We start from the raw sequence: 11825 nt of genomic DNA, 5'->3' as shown, positions 1-11825 counted from the left end.
TCCAATCACCCTCAAATCATGTTACTTATTATTCCTACTATGAAAATCATCAAATATAGTAGGTAAAGATTTATTGTATCTCTTTAAGAAATAAATAATTCATTGAATACATTAGATGGAGTATTGTAGACTTCCTGAAAATCAACAAGATAGCTATTTCTTGCAGCTCATATGTTTTAGAATGCTTTTAATCTTGGAGTAGATAATAAGTTTCTGGAAAAAAAAAAAAAAAGAAAAAAAAAAAAGAAAGTAAAAAAGGAGAGTTATGTAAACAAACAATGAGGTGTTCTCCATAGAAAGGTCTCTGCGTTCAGGAAAGCATTTGAAAATGCAAATAAAATAAAGGGTTTGCTTAAATCAATATGATTTAATACTTAAAATTCTCTCCTGACAAATGATGAACCTACATACACTTCTCTCTGAAGTGAGCTTTAAATTACCTCAAGAAGAAAACCTAACCAGGAACAGAACTGCATCTAGTTTAGAACCCATCATTTTTGCTATGAAATATAGGATAAAATGAGACTAAAGAAAAGGGAGAAAAAGGTGAGTGTAACTGTTCTTAAATGACCGGTCAAACATAACTTTAAAATATAAGCCCAATTCTTTCCAACATTTGAACTGTTAAGTAGGTAACAGTTCTGAAATGACAGGATTGTGGTTTCTTCACAGGTAGTAGAAGAGCACAGTGTTCATTGGCTACTCCAAGTTTGTATGAAAATCCAAGCTTTTGGTCATTGATCTGAAGACATATGACATACTAAATACAGGCCTATGTTCTTGCATGAACAGAAGATCTTTATTGTAAAGATTTTGTAAATTATATGACTGAGATCAAGTAATCTTTTTGAGGAACCCATTCAAAATTCAGAATAGATTTAATACAGATTACACATTTGGACCAAGTAGAATTTCAGAAAGATTAGTTTTGCATCCTAAGATATGTATAGACAGATTAATCAAACACCTGTGTCTTAGCATTTGATTGGTGTGGTTGTTGCTAGATCATTACAAATGAGAAAGGTATTCAGTCACAGCAAATGGGATATTTATATGTAAATACAGGAATTTCTGATTTGGCAATAACTTCATTTCTGGAATGGAAGTTTTCATGATTCTCCAAACGCTACATTAACCGCCAAAAACCCTGCCATGAAGTAAGGCCAAAAGATGAGGCTGTTACTCTGTCCCTGCAACAATTTACTGTCCCACTTCTAACCAGAAACTACACAACAAGACAAAGATTTAGACAAAATTCACCCTTGGAAATCAATATATTTTTTCCATCAGTGAACTTGGCCATGTGGTTGTGTTGTGTAGTTAATCACTGAGTTCACCAACACAGAAAACCTTTTGTATCTTCTAGGATGGAAACACGGGAATACAGAGATTATCACAATAAATAAATAAATAAATAAATAAATAAATAAATAAATAAATATTGCAAGTATTCTCTTGCTGCGGATTTAAGCTGTCTAAACTTCAGAACAATCCGTTGCCTTCGAAACTTTAATTTGCGCTCGTTGCACATACGCATGATAATAAGTCTTTAACTGCACAGACACATACATCATTCAGTGCATAGGATGGACGATAATCCCTGAGTGAGCAGCTGTTCAATATTCTTTTTATTCTTATCACTCAATATGTGGCTCCATGCCTTCCTTACTGCACATCATTCAAATCCTGCACAGAATACTGAATTATTAATATCTTTATGGGTGTTTCTGTAGCGTTTTCTGCTGGGTTTCTGAGTGCATCCCAAATACTAATTAATTTATCTTTAAATCTGCAAAGTGTGACTGTACTGTTAGACCCACTTTACAGATGGGGAACTGAAGTACTGAGATATTATGGTCAAAATTAATGAACACGTCCACTAATTTGGGTCCTCAACATGATCTACTTAGATTTTGAAAGATACTTAGCATTTTTATGGTACTTCATACATTTAAAGCACAAATCCCATTGATTTCAGCAGCATCTGTGAACACTCAGCACTTCTGTGACTCAGTCTTGAACATCTAAGATGTGCGCTCAAAAGAAGGAACACACAGCCAGTGTTCACCTACATAACACCTGCTTGAATCACTTGAGGAGCCTGAGACTACAGCAGGGATAGACAAGAGGTCACTCTGAGCATTAGGATTCCGGGAAAATCCTTTTATCCACCATAACATTTTGCTATTTTCACCCACAGATCTTGCTTTCTCTTTTTGCTGATTTGGATTTTCTTTATGTCAGCTTCTTGCTTTTTCATTATATTCCAGCAGATTCCAGCCTGTGATGTTGAACTGCCTTGGCTCATTCCCTGAAAGGTGAATGCCCAGGCTGGCTCTTTGATATCACTTGTATCTTGTGATTCACACCACCACCTTCTACAAGTCAGGATAACACAAGGTCAGCTGCAGTGGTAGCTGCTGAGCTTAATATGAACGTACTGCAAGAATGCATGTGACATCCTACAAGATAATTTTGCAGTTGTTTTGCTTTGTAGTTGTGAAATGTTGTGACAAATCTTGAGAAGAATTTGTGCCAGTAGTGCCTTTCTCCTAGTATGTCCCTGTGTTCTTATTTCCTGGTTGAATTCTGACTGTTCCCATCTCCTTGTTTTTCACATTAGAACTCATATCCCTTTGATAATCAATGACAAAATGATTTCTAACCCAGTAGCTACAAGCTGTGCACATGTGTGTGTGGCAGGTTACCTTATAACTGGCTATACTAATATTTGACTACTTGGTGATTCTCATTCTATTTTATAACCTGATTCTGCTGTAAGAAATATTCCAGATTTTCACCGAAATGCCTTTAATGCCTACACATAGAGGCAGCCTGTGAATGAATGGGCAATGACATAGCAGTTATCACCACTGTACTCTAGTTCTCCATAGCCTGTTGATACTATAATGGTGGATCTAATAAGCCAGAAGTACCAGTAGGTCAGAGTGAAAAATGTTGCTCAGTCTGACTTTTGGTTATTTACAGTTTGTCTCATCAGCTATCAAAACTTCAAGCAAGAGGTCGATGAGGAGCTGAATCAGCAGCACCAGCATGACACCACAACATTCTCACATTGTGTGAATAATGTCCCTGCATTTTGGTGACCTGGGCAACCATCCATAACACATAACTCTAAAGGTGGTGCCTGGCTTATCACTGTGTCCAGTAGAAATGTTTTCTGTGAAAGCTGAGAATTACCAATACTTTAACAATACATTTATTTAGCACTTGATTATTTTATTTTCCATAAAAGATCTAGATGCACAAATAGCCTTTGGACTCAAGGACTCTTCTTTACATAAATAAATTTTCATCTTGTTCAGACAACAATTTAACCATTAGCTTAATTAAGTGAAGCAAAAAATTGCAGTCTAGAAATCAGGGACAATCACAGTGCCTCCACCTGTGACAGAATTATTCATAGCCTGAAGAGGACTCCTATCTACATTTTAGTATGGAGCAAAAGGAACTGGAGACTAGTTGGAACAACTCATTGAGAGTTCTGCAGTCTTTGGCATGATTGAGTCTCACTGGAATCACTGAGACAGCAAGAGGTAATCGGCTGGAATAAGCTCTGTAGGGTAGTTGTGAGATGGTACAGATGCTAAAGACTGAGAATCAGAGAATCATAGAACTTCAGGGGTTGGAAGGGACCTCATGAGATCATTGAGTCCAACCTCTCTGCTAAATAGGTTGCATAGGTGGGCATCCAGAAAGGTCTTGAATATTTCTGTAGAAGGAGACTCCACAACTTCTCTGGGCACCCAATTCCAGTGCACTCTTACCATAAAGAAGTTCTTCTGCATGTTTGTATGGAACTTCCAGTGTTCAAGTTTTAGGCCATTGTTACTTGTCCTACCACCACATACCACCAAGAACAGCCTGGACTCATCCATTTGCCTCCCAGCTCCCTTAAGATATTTATAATCACTGATCAGGTCCCCCCTCAGTCTTATTTTCCTCAGGCTGAACAGACTTAGGTTATTCATATGGGAGATGCACCAGGTCCTTACCCATCTTTATAGGCCTCTACTGAAATCTTCTAGGAGGTCCCTATCTTTTCTGAACTAAGAAGCCAGCATACTCTATGATCTATGCCAGGAATTCATGAGACAGTTTTTCCTGTCTCAGGCATTTCACAGTTACTTGTATGTAGATTGGGATGACTACATTAACAGTTCTGTTTGCTTTGTTGCATAAGTTTTATATATATATTTATATATTATGCAAACTTAATGCTGTTTCAAAGGATCCTGATGTAACTGATAGTGGTGTTGTTTCTCACTTTAACAGAAGAAAGATTTTTCCTGGTAGCTGTCTGACAGTACAATCTTGGTCAGGTCATTTAAGGCTGAAAATTTGTCTCTATTTCACTTACGTTAATTCAACTTATCTTTGAAGTTTGTCAATCCAAAGCACAAACTGCAAGCCATAATAAAGAATATAAGTGAGAGTCTTTTTCTCAGAACAAAGACAAATGCCCTGAGTTGCTTCAGTGTCTCTATACTCATTAAACTCTTTCTAAGCTTATTAACTTTTAGGATCTGCCTCCTGGAAAGATTTTGGGGAGGTACTCAGTCATAATACCCCCAGGGTATGTTACAATATTGATAATTCTCGTAATTGTATGGTGTCAAAATATTTGGTATTCTTCCAGATTTGAGAATAAAATGCTCTTTTGAAAATTTCAGCCCTCATTAAAAAGGCTAGTAGCAAAGCCAAATACATAGGCTGTATAAAACTAGCAATAGTTTGTTTGCCTTCCATTCCAGCGCCCGGGGAAATTTCTGTACACTGTGATCTAAAGAAAACTTATGGGGATGTTCCTGTTGGAGAAATGGAATTTACAGGTCAGAGTTGATTTATTTTGACTGCTGTCTTTTCCAAGGAATGAGAGAGGGACAACTAACCCACTTCCAAGTTTCTTCCCCAGCAGAAACAAGTGGATGTGTTTCCTGTCCTTGGGCAGTTTAGTGAACCCCCCTTAAATGACACTTCTTTTGACTAAAAATTTCCCCTGATACTCTGGATATTAGATCCAGTACTACGGAGACAGAGGAGCAGAACTCTTATATACCTTGGGAGGTACCAGATTGGTTGTTATCTCCAAAAATCAATGGGCTTGATGAAAACAAGAAATCCACTCCAGGGCACAAAAAAAGTTTGTCAGATATGTGGAAAGAAAATGATTAAACAAAAGGTGTTTTCTTCTGCTCCTGATCTGGAGAGACTGAGGGGTAAAGGTGGATCTCATTGTGCATGATTCTTCAGTGCAGACTTTCATATTTCTGGTGTCTTTTTCTTCTGCATTCTGCAATAGTGTCTGTGAATTTGAATCTGTTTTCCTATCACTTTCTAAAAGTAAATTTCTTGGGATAACACTGGTAAATATGTGGAAAAATATATTTAATTTATTTTTATTTATAAAATCCTAAATTAATCAAGACCAGCCTTGTTGAGAAACCGCCTTCTTTTTGCAGTCATTTTGCTGTGCCGAAGATCAGCAAGGATACATTATATAATACGCTTCAGCCTACGCAGGAGGTAACAGCATGACTGTGCAGCTGAGCTGTTCTTTCAGCAGCAGCATGGATGTCAGCCAAATCAGAATCACCACATAACCACAGCCTGGCTGTCACCATAGGTGTGACAGGGAGCCCGAAGGCCTAACTTCAGCTTGTGGATTCCCCTGTTTGTACAATGCCTAAATTCCTCTGAGCATTTTGCACCTTGTGATGCTTTCCCCAAATCTTGGGACTGTGAAGTTTAAAGTGCAGGTTGGAGAGGTATATATGTAAAGTAATTGCCACTGGTTGGGACTCTGAGATTTATTGCAGTTGCTCTTAACTGTGGTTGTAAGAAAAGAAACATATGATCTACCACTGAATTCTAACTTGACTGCTACTGTAAGAGAATAGTATAATTCACTCAAAAAATTGTCTTGAATTTCTAATATATATGTATATATATATGTGTATATATTTACTAAATTGCTAGGTATTAAACAAATGAACTGATGAAGGTTTGTGGTTGAACATTTTTTAAGGTGGTAACATATTCTTCCCAGCCTCTTTCCTTCCTCCCCATTCCTTTCCCTCTTTTCCATACAAACCACAGAAGATACTATCTGTGGGCTTGCTAGCAATGCACTAGTGTACATTGTACACCTCTCATTTCCATCTTCATCCAGCACTCAGCAGTTGTGGTATAATTCCCAACCTGTAGGAATAAATATTTTCTGCTTTACACTCATGCATAAATCTGAAATTTACATGCCCATGTGACACACACTTAGGTATAAATTATTGCTAACCGCTTTACATTCAATTAAAATGCATTCTATTAACAAATGTGAGTTCAGACTGAACTAATTAGACATTTTAAAAAAAGAGAGAGAGAACACATAGGAACTTTTAAGCTGCAAATTTTGCTATTCAAGCAGTGGGAAAACAATGCAATTACATGCAAGGGCTTGTAGAGACTTGCTTAATGCATGATGAACACGCTGACCAAACACTCAGTCCTCCTACCTCTCTATCCCAGAAGTATCTGAAAGGAACAGGACAGCTGTAGTCTTCCTGATTTTGGGCCATGGCAGAGAATGGGATGACAGATGTTGAGCTATTCTTTCAGTGCAGGCGGGAACTCCTCTCTGTCAAACAAAGAAGATTGACAGTCTCAGAGCCCGGTTTATTTGTATTAAAAAGCCAGCTGCTTCCTTAACAGTTGCAGGCGGTATCCCTAGCACGGCAGAAAGCGGATGAATACATTAGTAACTACTAACATGATGTTATCTGTTGAGTGATTCTGTGGAAACAGTAATTCCACACACACACACACACAAAAAAAAGGCATAGACTCCACTCAGTGTCAGTTTCTCCCTTGGAACAATGTGTATCTTTACTCCTGAACATAGCAGGCTCCTAAGTTTGCGCTGGAAGATGTCCCCAAGTGTTTGATGTGTGGTGTCTAATTAGCGTTCAGCACCTACTCTGTATGAAGCACTGACTGCCTTCCATATAAAGAAGCAATCACAGACTCTCTACTTCGAGGACAAGTTTTTTTCAGTGTGATCAGATTTCTAATTCACCTGTAAAATGAGTTTAACCATTTCAGAAAGCTCTTTTAGCTGTTCAATATCTCTTGTATCTACTTTTAATAAAGCACAATACGAGCTGGTATATAAAGAGTAGTTCTTTACAGTGCCTTCAGTTTTCCATTAGCCAAGAATATTTCGGGGGAAAAAAAAAAATAGTTTATCCCATGAAACGTGAAAGCCAGTTTTGAACAGCGGTATTTGAAAAATACAGAGTCAGCATACAGACAAATTACACTCCAATTACAAACATTTAGCAGTCATTAAGACTGCAGGTCTCTGTTAATTGGCGATTATCGTACTGAAGCCTACACACTCAGATGTGAGCATGGGGAAGTATATGACATAACGTGCTGTTATCCGTCAGCATACGCTTTGCTAGCGTGAAAAGGAGATTTGTGTCTGTTGATAGATTCTACCGGCCTGCGGTCAGCACCACGCGGACACCTCAGGAAGGAGGAACCGCCAGGAAGACACCGGAGCCGAGGGCTCAGCAGAAGCTGTGGGGCTGCCATAGGGCGCATCCAGCAGCTCCAGCCGCGGGGAGGGCCGCGTGTGCGCGGGGCGGGACGAGACCCTCACCCCGCCCGCCCCTCCGCCCGCTGCAACCGCCCTCGAGGGCCATTAACAACCGCCCGCCCGCGGCCCGACGGCAGAGCAGTGCAGCCCGGCTCGGCTCGGCTCGGCTCCGGCTGCGAGAGGGCGGAGAGGGGCGGGAGCGGGAGGAGGGTGGGAAGCGGGGGGCGGACGGGGGCCGGGCGGGGAGGGCTGAGCCGCGCCGCAACGCCTCGACCTTTTGTGCACAGCCCTGCCCGGCTGTCAGCGAGGGGGGCGGAGGTGATTGAGAGGGAGGGTCGCGGCTGGGGTTTGGGAAGTGAAGGCGTGTGAGTGAGCTCCGGGGGGCAGAAAGAGGGTTTGAGCCGACGTTCGCCCAGCGTGGAGGTGTTGCGAAGGGACCGGGTCTGTGTGCGGGTGGGTGTGAGCCCGAGCAGGGGGCACAGACAGGCTGCCTGCCTCGGGATAGGATGCCGGAAGGTGTCAGGGTACTTGCAGAACTCCATCCAATTGTGGAAAAGGCCTGCACTTATTTCGTCAAATTTTTCTTCTCCAAGACAGTACATTTAGAGTGAGCCTTTGCTCTGTGCTTGAAAAACAGCAATCCACCAGCACAACAGTGAGCGGCCTTTCAGAGCAGCTGCAAGTTTTACTGCCAGCCAAGTGAGGGTCACTGCGGCCTTTCATCCCATGGCTCCTGTGCAGAGCAGTTGTTGGACAATTAGCAAAACACACCTTGAGCAGCAGTGTTGGCCTCTCCTCATGCAGGCCAAAAGTGCTCCAGGTCTGACAGATCTCAATGTCAGCTTTTGTGTTCAATGTGGAGTCAACCACTGGACTGTTCCCCCCATGTCTGGGGGGTTTGGTGGAGATCAGTTCCTCCAAGATGTCTTCCAATCATCTCAGTCCAACATGACTTAAAACAAATGTAATGGTCTTAGTCACAATGTATTACACAGTTTCACAAAAGAAATAAGTATCTTCTGTGCACTGTGAAGCTTCTGAAATTCCCTTCTAGGTCCCTACAGGGTTATTCTGCTCCTTCAACTCACACGTGTAAGGAGCACAGAGATGTTTCTGCTCAGCAAGGACAAATCAGTGAAGAACACGTCCTCTGAAACTGTCAGCAGTGAGCAGATTTTAGTTAGGGAGAATATCACACATAGGTAAATATCCCAGAAAGCTGCATGCGGAGTAGCAAACAGGATGGCAGCAAAGTTGTTCACCAATACTAGCTGTGTTCCCACCAAGCATAGCCCTGGTGGAAAAGTGCCTATTCTTTGTGTAACAAGGAAATGAGTAAAAGTGAAAATATTGAGCACCAGATTTCTGATCCAAAGGGATGAGTTGTGGTCCACTGAACTTACACTGCACCACGGAGCTGACATAGAAAATGTATGTCCTTTAATTAAAATGTGTCCAGAACTTGGTTTGCTCTTGAGCAGAGATTTCCTGTAATGAAGAGGAAAATCTGCTATGGTGAGAGAGGTGCTGCTGGTCTTTCTCTTTAGTGGCACTGCATTTACAATAGGGAGAAGGTGCCCAGGTGGTTTGGAGCCTTGTGAATAAGGATAGGGTCCACCCAGCCCTGCACAAAGTGGCACAGACCACAAGGGACAAAGGGCTGCCAGGGCAGAGTGGGGCCTGCCAGGCTCAGCCACAGTGCCCAGGGTGCCAGAAGGGACTTCAGGCAAAAGCTTGTGCCTCTGCTGCGCTGGTCTGTGGGTGTCTGGGATCTTCACATTGCTCGTCCCATCCATTGGAAGCTTTGAAAGTGAATACACACTGCTCAGCTTTTCAGAATCACCTCTGAAGATGATTACTGAAAGAGACAGAACTTCAGTAGCAGTTTATTACAATATAATTCAGCAAGAGACAAAAATAGAAGGGGCTCATTATTGTGGTTGATAAACATAGGCAAAGCACATGCCTGACCTTTCATTTGTACAATTAATTGTTCCAGCAGAAAGAAAATGAGTCGTAATTGTGTGCAGCTTCCTAGAGGATCAGCTGTGTGTGCCCCTCCGCTCTCAGGAAAAAGGCTGCAAAGTTTTCCTGAAGGTTTCTGCTTTCCACCAGGGCAGGAAAAGAAGAAAGGAGGATCGCTGTGTTTCTCTCTCCCACCTCTGCTCTGCCCCCCACCTCCCAAGAAGAAGAATATTGAGCTATAGTGCTATTTAAACAACCTCAGTATTTTCTTCAGTCCCGTCAAAGAGGCTCTTCGCCTTGCATTTTCAGTGCTATTTCGTGCCTATAATAAGGAAATATTGTATAATGCTCAATCAAAAGCCGTTTCAGAGTTCAAGAGTCAGTCAAAAGCAGCAACTTAAACCCGCTCCTAATTTGACTGTCAAATCACGTTGATAGCAGTGGGTGGTCACAGTTCGAAACGAGACTTCCCAGCCTCTGTATTGCTATCCAAATGATGTCCGTGTACGTGGGCTTAGCAGGGCTTGGTCACTATGCGCTCGCAGTACCGATACCCAGCGCCGGGCTGGTTCCAGGGCTGGCAACGCGGCCGTGGGACGAACACAACGCCTCTCGCCCCAATGCCCGGGTGCAGGAGGTTCCTTTGGAGGACCCCCCTTGAAGCCCTTTTATCCCGCTCTGCCTGAGTACCGATGTCCTCCGCACCGATCCTGCCGGGGGGTCCTGGGGCTCAACCTCGGTCGGGCCCTTCTCAGCTCGCCCATCAGATCCCTCCCGCAGAGCGTGACCGTCCTAAACGGACCTCTTATCGATAGCGATTTTTAATCTCGAACTCACAAAGGAGCACATTCTCTGTTCCTTAATAGAGCACAACGCCCATTGACTTCTATCCCATTGACATCAATGAGAGTTTCGCTCCATTAAGGACTGCAGAATTTGGCCTAAACTGACCGCAATAATTTTGCTGCCGGTAATGGAGCTTCAAAGCCGTCTCTAATTAGCCGATGAGCAGGAATCGTTAAACATGCTGTACAATTCTGCCAGCTACGCCGGGACTGCGGAGCAGCTGAGCAGTCTCGTTCAGCCCCGGGGAAGCTCAGAATTCAGCAATCGCTGCGACTTCTGCGGGGACAGCCTGGGGATGGGGTGTTGGACGGGACATTCCTGCTTCTGTAGCTGCTCTGCTAGTGCAGGAACAGGACAAAATAAAGCACTAAAAAGCTACGGCAGATTTGATCACGCACTGATTTTTTTTTCCCTCCTTCGAAGATGCCTGAAAAAAGAATCATTGTATGTGCTGCTGCTTCTATTTATCAGAGATCAGCCTAATTAGTTTTGTTTATCCGTAGCCCAGAGCACTCCTAACGAGTTATGCAGAATCCCCCAGTGCTTCCGAACCGCAGTTTGGGCTGCGCTAAGCTCCGCTGCGACCTGGCACCTTTCAGTCCAGCAGGAGTCAACTCCGTCCCCTTGAGTCGAGCTCGGCTGTAAGGGCACTTCCATTGCACGCAGTTCGTGGGCACAGCCTCCTTCCCGAAACCCTCAGCTGTACATCCAGCAGCGTGCAGAAATACCTCGCAAAGACCGTGATTTAATATCCGAGTTCTTAAGCGCTTACAGACCTGCGGTTCTGCAGCGCGTCTGTTACATGTGAATTTGAATTTAGAAAACAACATTTGCCTTTTGAAATAATATATTCAACTATTCGTGCAAAGGTGAAATACAGCAAAATGTGTATATATATATATATATATATATGATTTTAAATAGCATATTCTTAAGGGCGTTTCCGTATAATCTTCTCGAAAACGTAACCCGTCAGAGAATACTCCCTAAATCATACGCAGCGTCCCAGTCATCTGTTTTATAAAGAAATCTGCCTGTAAGTTTTGGTCAGTATTCTAGGCAAAATATGCTCAACAGATGATAGTGGAGATGCAGCCAGAAAACAACTCCAGCTATTTAAACTGCCAAATGAGACATAAAGCCGCATTGTAAAAATCATCTGGAAAACAGGTTTTCCTATTGAAGTCTCTATGTGTTAATTACTGTGATCTGGAAGAGCTCTGTATCTAAACGCCTGGAAGCCGACTTTCACCCCGCATATGTAAATGAAGAAAGTGCTGAATCTAAGCCAGAGGGTTCATGTTCGGATTCATTTCCGTGCATGCCTAGACATTAATATGTGTTCATGTAGGGTTCGTACAGTACGAGGTGTTATTTCCTTATAAAGAAACACCAG

At 42.4% G+C, this 11825-nt stretch overlaps 1 long non-coding RNA gene across 1 annotated transcript; it reads right to left on the bottom strand.

Annotated features, from left to right (window-relative positions):
* Positions 1–5964: 5964 nt before the first annotated feature.
* Positions 5965–6650, bottom strand: LOC116652884. Its single transcript, XR_004306072.1, has 2 exons — positions 6534–6650; positions 5965–6222 (listed from the first exon to the last, which is right to left on the bottom strand). It is a non-coding gene; the product is annotated as an uncharacterized LOC116652884 (long non-coding RNA).
* Between the last annotated feature and the right edge of the window lie 5175 nt (positions 6651–11825).

The sequence above is a fragment of the Coturnix japonica genome, chromosome 2 (genome assembly GCF_001577835.2).
Source record: "Coturnix japonica isolate 7356 chromosome 2, Coturnix japonica 2.1, whole genome shotgun sequence".
Classification (NCBI taxonomy): Eukaryota; Metazoa; Chordata; class Aves; order Galliformes; family Phasianidae; genus Coturnix; species Coturnix japonica.
This window is presented reverse-complemented; position numbering and strand designations above follow the sequence as displayed.